This window comes from Marmota marmota, unplaced genomic scaffold (assembly GCF_001458135.2).
Source record: "Marmota marmota marmota unplaced genomic scaffold, marMar, whole genome shotgun sequence".
In the NCBI taxonomy this organism is placed as follows: domain Eukaryota; kingdom Metazoa; phylum Chordata; class Mammalia; order Rodentia; family Sciuridae; genus Marmota; species Marmota marmota.
Genome location: NW_026000174.1, coordinates 34,209,603 through 34,216,680, shown reverse-complemented (window position 1 = coordinate 34,216,680; position 7,078 = coordinate 34,209,603). Strand labels below are relative to the sequence as shown.

Here is a 7,078-nt window from a genome sequence, read left to right as displayed (position 1 = left end):
AAATTATGTCGCACATTTTAATTTGTTACAATCAAAACAAATCTTATCAAGAGTAAACCAAAGAAATGCACTCTCAGTAGTTATTTTAAGATGTCATAAATAACCCATCAAACACTAGGAGCTGCCAACATTATTAACTTGGGCCCTTGGTCAGCACTGGGGAAAGTGCAGAGGTAATTGCAAGAAATTGAAAACTAGTACTTTGATTCAGAGTCAGCTTCTGGGAACAACTGGAGTCTTGAACGAAGGACAATCTTGGACTATGTATTTGAACAAATGACACCCCCATGAGCAACAATTTTGTAAATCACTCTTAGACAAAATTGCAATGTGATGTATGGAAATCACCCCTAGTTCTATCTCACTCTTGGATTGTGGAACCAGGGGAGGCATGGAAAGTCAACTGCCCTCTTCACTGGCTTGTCAAATCTCTGTATTTATTCATCCAGGCTTTCTGCTATTTGGAACTGTGAGAGGCAATAGGAACACAGGATTGTCTTTAGTTCTTAGATTGGGCAGATACTTCTGACAAAGAAAAAAAAAACATACTCTTTACTTGAAGCAGTGCCTATTAGCACCTCCTTTTCCTCTTAGGGCTTCTCTCACTAAAAGCATTGCTCTCCTTACCTGTGATCTGTGGAAACTGAGGAGGCAATGGAGCAGTCACCGGTACCTCTTCAAATGCTCACCTATTTTACTCATGGGAATGAGGGGAGCTATAAAGTATAAACACTTCTTGTTGACTTTCCCTGAGAATTAATACTATCCTATGGTTAGCAAGGTTAGGTGGCAAGGTCTTCGTGAGTGAAATATTTCCTTGTGCTAATGACCAGAATGCACCATCATAACATGAACAAAGCATGGAATTCGACATCAGACACATTTTAGGTTACGTTTTTTTTTTTTTTTGAATCTGCTCTACTTCCTGTTTCCAATGCATCTATTTAATGCCATTGTGGTCTTTGTGAAAATACTTATCTAAAACTTGAGTTTCAGAATCTGTGAAGTGGTAATAACAATGACTATACTGTGGATGTGTTAAAAGTGAGATCCTTTGAAAATAGAATACTGTCACCCCCTGGCACAATTCATCCTTCACAGTCCAACCAGGGATCACCTTCAAGTCTACCAAGTGATCCTATACTGCTCTCATGGTTAAAGGCTAACTATTGCATGATTTGTTACTTCTCCAGCTTTACTCACACAGTTATCCAGCTATTTTTAATTGAATTCTCCAAAATGCTTTTTCAAGTGCTTTCAGGTTAATACCATGCCAGTTCCTGCCCCAATCCTATCTTATTATTTATTTATTTATTACAGACATACATACATGACGATAGTGGAATGCATTACACTCATTATTACCTACTTACAGCACAAGTTTTCATAACCCTGTATGTAAAGTATGTTCCTATCTTTTCACTACATTTGTCTCCATCCTTCTGACTTTACCAGCTTTTCTCAGAGCTCTCCTTTGACTATGGTAAGTCTGGTTAGGTGCTCCCTTCAAAGGTATTCTTCCCAATTCACAGCACTAACTGTTCTCATCACAAATGCCTATGATTTGACTGTCATCACCTAATTACCTAGACTACAAGTTCCACAGAGTCAGACATAATAGTGATCAGTGTTATCTATTAAAAATTCCAGTTTTTCCAGCTGGAACCATGGAGAGTGCCAAAGAGAAGAAAAAGAAGGTTCCTGCTGTGCCAAATACCCTTAAGAAAAAGTGAAGGAATTACGCAGAGCTGAAGGCAAAGTGCTTGGGGAAGAAGAATGCCCACAAGATGCTTTGAAAGGCAAAGAGGAGGCTTATCTATGAAAAAGCCAAGCATTACTACAAGGAATACAGGCAAATGTACAGAATGTAGGTTTGAATGACCAAGGTGGCAAGAAAAGCTGGCAACTTCTATGTACCCGCAGAACTCAAATTGGCATTTGTCATCAAGGTCAGAGGTATCGATGGTGTGAGCCCAAAAGTTTGTAAGATGTTACAACTTCTTTGCCTTCGCCAGATCTTCAATGGCACCTTCATTAAACTCAACAAGGCTTCAATAAATATGCTGAGGATCGTGGAGCCATATATTGCATGGGGGTACCCAAACCTGAAATCACTGAATGAACTAATAAGTATGGATATGGCAAAAACAATAAGAAGCAAATTGCATTGATAGATAACGCTTTGATTATTCGATTTCATGGTAAATATGGAATCACCTGCATGGAGGATCTGATTCATGAGGTCTACACTGTTAAAAAATGCTTCAAAGAAGCAAATAACACTACGGTCCTTTAAATTTACCAAGAGGTAGAATGAAGAAAAAGACCACCCATTTTGTTAAAGATAGAGATGCTGGTAACAGGGAAGACCAGATTGACAGGCGTATTAGAAAGATGAAGTAAGGTATCTACCATGGTATTTTTGTAAACTTGTCAGTTAATAAAACAGTACCTGCTCTCAATGTAAACAACAACAACAAACAAACAACAACAACAAAACACCCCGCAATTCCAGTTGTCCTTCCAAATACTCAGGAAGATTGGACTTCTTCCAACTTGGAACATAGTTATCATTACATCTCTTGCTCTGAGCCATAAGTTACAGACAGACAAGATATGGTCATTTTGGATAGAAACTTCAACATCGGATGCCCTTGCTCAATTCTTTTTGAACCACTGGAATGGTCATGGCAATGTAGTTCGAGATGGTGCCTTCATCAGTTCAGGTCCCTGAGTGAATACAGTAAGCATAACCTGCCTTCTGCCCTACACTGGACTCTGTGAGAAATAAGTTTAGGTGTGTGATAAACCCAGAGAGATTTGGTGTTGCATAATATTGTCTGTCCTGGTTACTATAGCTGTCATCTTTTCTATTCTTCATCATCACATTCTTGAGTCCTGGTAAGCCATCTGAAATAAGTAGACATTCAATAAATATTTAAGGACTGAATGGAATAGCATAAAATATACGACAGCTGCTGACTTCTTCCTCTCCCCCTTCCCTGCCTTCTCTGCTTCTTGTTATATGAGCCTCCTTCCACAAACTCCTCTCTTAGATTCTGTGAACATCTCCAATGAAGTTTTCCAAATAAATCATCCACTGGACCCTGATTGTCCACTCAGAGTCCCATTCTTAATTCCATTCCTAACACTGTTTCCAGGCACCATGTCTCACCTCAGGCAATAACTGGTTCTATAATACCCCAGAGGACAGAGCTAGGGACAATGAGGGGAAGTTATGGGGAAACTGGGTGTATTTCCTCTACATGACAGCTATATGAGAAGTGTCTAACAATAAAGCTGAAAGCTACAGAAGAGGCTTAATGAGCGGTAGTTATGGGGGTTCTTATAGTGCTGGAGGGAACAGAGACTCTGTTACCAAGAAGACATATGCCAGCTCACACTCATTACAACAGTTGTTCTCTCACTGCTTATCTCCTAAGCTCTTGTTCATTCCACTCTTTTCTTTTGATTATTTGTTTTGTTTTGTTTCACTTTTGGTCCTGGGGAATCAAACCCAGGGTCTCACATATGCTAGTCAAGCACTCTACCACCAGCTATATATGTTCGTCTTTTTTAAACAAATTAGAGACATGGTCTCATGAAATTGCTAGGGCTGGCCTCACACTTGTGATCCTCCTGCTTCAGACTCCTAAATAGCTGGGATTTCAGGAGTGTACCACCACACCTAGCATAGAACTCCTCCTTAAGGGTTGAATCTAAAGTCCAACTTTTCTATTGGGTCCATAAAAATGACTTCGGTTCCTATTTAATCTCCATTTTAAACTTCTGAAACTCCAGGATCACTGCTTTTATGTATCGTCATCTACTTCATGCAGATGTTGCTCACTGTCTCACTCATAGATTTGTTTCCTTCAGCACTATGTTTCTGACAAGCAGGGCAACATCATAGTGTCTTCCATAGTGTCTTCTGGATGGTAGGGGTCTTAGGCCAAGCTGTCCATCTTAGCATCTTGACTGACAGGGAAGTTGCGTATTTTCAGAGGTGGTTCATAGGGACACATAGCTGAGAAAAAAAAAAAAAAACAGCCTGGGAGGCATTGTAGTGAGAACAAGAACTAGACTGTTGGACAGTCTGGAAAGCTAATATCTAGTGGAAAATTGAGGTTAAGACTAAGACTGTAAGCTGAAATGCAGCCTGTCTTGGGTTTTGTCACAATCTGTATGGTAGTTGTCAAGTTTGTTAAGCTCTCTAAGTAACAGTTTCTTCATAATAAAATCGGGAAACTAATCAGAATACTTTAAAAGGTCGTTTTACACATTAAAAAGATGGTGCGCCATGATCAAGTGGGTTTCATCCTAGGGATGCAAGGTTGGTTCAAAATACATAGATAAATAAATGTAATTCACCACATAAATAGATATAAAGATAGACACAGAAAAAGCAATTGCCAAAGTACAATACCCATTCATGTTTTAAACTCGAGAAAAAACTAGGGATAGAAGGAACTGACCTCAAAATTGTAAAGTGTATATATATAAGCCCAAGGCCAACATTTTTTGCAATGGAAATAAATGAAAAGCGTTTCCTTTAAAAAAAGGAACAAGATGAGAATGCCCACTTTCACCATTCCTATTCAACATAGTCCTTGACACTCTAGCCACAGCAATTAGGCAAGAGAAGGAAATTAAAGGGATACAAATGGAAAAATAAGAGCTCAAATTTTATCTCTGTTTGCTGATGGCATTCTATGTTTAGAAGACCCCCCCAAAAAATCCCACCGGAAGACTTCTAGAACTCATAAATGAATTCAGCAAGTGTTAATGATTGGATTTGAATTGACCCCTACAAAAACTCCCAATGTGGGATAATACAACAAGGTTTAGAGGAGAAATGACAAGGCCCCCAAAACTTAATCCAATCAGTGAACTGATTCCCCTGATGGGATTAACTGGGTGGTAACTGAAGGCGGTAGGATATGGCTGGAGGAGGTGGGTCATTGGGGTTTGGCTGGGGTGTATATATTTTCTGTCTAGCAAGTGGAGTCTTTCTCTCTGCTTTATGATCATGTCCTGAGCGGCTTCATTCTGCCATATTCTCCTGCATGATGTTCTGCCTCACCTTGAGCCCCTGAGAATGGAGCTGGCTGTCTATGAACTAAGACCTCTGAAACCGTGAGCCCCCAAGTAAACTTTTCCTCCTTAAAATTGTTCTTGTCAGGTCTTTTAGTCACAGCAGCAAAAAAAAAGCTGACTAAGATAGCAAAGTAGCCGGACTCAAAATTAACACCCATAAATCAATCGTGTTCCTATACTCCAATGATGAATCCACTGAAAAATGAATGAGGAAAACTACCCCATTTACAATAGGCTCAAAAAATATACTTGGGAATCCATCTAACAAAAGAGGTGAAGGACCTCTACCACAAAATCTATAGAACACTAAAGAAAGAAATTGTAGAAGACCTTAGAAGATGAAAAGACCTCCCATATTCTAGGATAGGTAGAATTAATATTGTCAAAATGTCCTTACTACAAAAAGCACTCTACAGATTCAATGCAATTCCCATCAGAATCCAAGGATGTTTTTCACAGAAATAGAAAATCAGTCATGAAATTCATTCGGAAAAACAAGAGGCTCAGAATAGACAAAGCAATCTTTAGTGAGAAAAGTGAAACATGGGGCATCACAAAATACTGGACTTCAAATTATTTTGCAGAGCTACAGTAAATAACAAACAAACAAACAAACAAAAACAGCATTATATTGGCTCCCAAAACAGGCAAAAATACCAATGGAATTGATTAGAAGAAACAGAGACAAACCTATATAAATACAGTACCTATACTAAAGGTACCAAAAGCATATGTTGGAGAAAAGATAGTCTTTTTAAAAAAAATGGTGCTGGGAAAACTGGAAAGCCACAGTTTTAGTAGAATAAAATTTAACCCTAACCTCTTCCCTTGCACAAAACTCAACTCAAAGACCTTGGAATGAGACTAGAAACCCTGAACCTACTAGAAGAAAACAAAGGCTTAACACTCCAACAGACTCCTAAAACACAAGAAGTAAAATTAAAAAAAAAATAAAAGAGATGGCATCAAATTTAAAAAGTCTTCTTCAAAATAACATAGAAACAATCAAGAGCATGAAAAGAGAGCTTACAGAATGGGAGAAAATCTTTACCACATGTTCAGATAGAGCATTAATCTCCAGGATATGTAAAGAACTCAAAAATCTTAATGCCAAAATAATAATAATAATAATTAATAATAATAATAATAATAATAATGCAGTCAATAAATGGGCAAAGGAAGTAAAAAGAGAAAAAATGTTCAGCATCTCCAGCAATTAGAGAAATGCAAATTAAAGCTACACTGAGATTTCATCTCATTCCAGCCAGAATGGTGTTTATCAAGAATACAAGTAACAACAAATGTTGGAAAGATGTGAGGAAAAGGCTATACTCATATATTATTGGTGGGACAGCAAATTGGTACAACCATTCTGGAAAGCAATGTGGAGAGTCCTCAGAGAACTAGGAATGGAACTATCATTTGACCCTGCTATCCCACTCCTTATATGTACCTAAAGTACTTAAAATCAGCATAATACAGTAATGCAGCCACATAAATCTTTATAGCAGCAAGATTCACAATAGTTAAGATATGGAGCTAATCTAGGTGCCCTTCAACAGATGAATGGATTAAAAATATGCTATATATACACAATGAAGTATTACTCAGCCATAAAGAAGAATGACTCTATGGCCTTTGCCAGTAAATGAATGAAACTGGAGACTATAATCCAGTCCCAAAAGTTCAAAGATCATTTTTTTTGATATGCAGAAGCTAGTCCAAAATAAGGATGGGGAGATTAAAAAAATAATAATAGAAGAAGAACAGAAGAAAGATCAGTGAAGTAGACAAAGGGAATGAAGGGAAGAAGGAGAGTCGCAATAGGGAAAGACAGTTTAATTAATCGAATCTAACTTTCCTATGTACACATACGAATATACCATAGTGAATCTCACCATCATGTACATCTGCAAGACAGTAATTAAAGTGTGTGTGTATATGTGTGTGTGTGTGTGTGCGTATGTAAATAGCAGAAAGA

The 7,078-nt window shown here is 38.0% G+C and overlaps 1 pseudogene; it reads left to right on the top strand.

Annotated features, from left to right (window-relative positions):
- Positions 1–1,667: 1,667 nt before the first annotated feature.
- On the top strand, positions 1,668–2,403 carry LOC107158387 (annotated as a pseudogene).
- Positions 2,404–7,078: the final 4,675 nt, after the last annotated feature.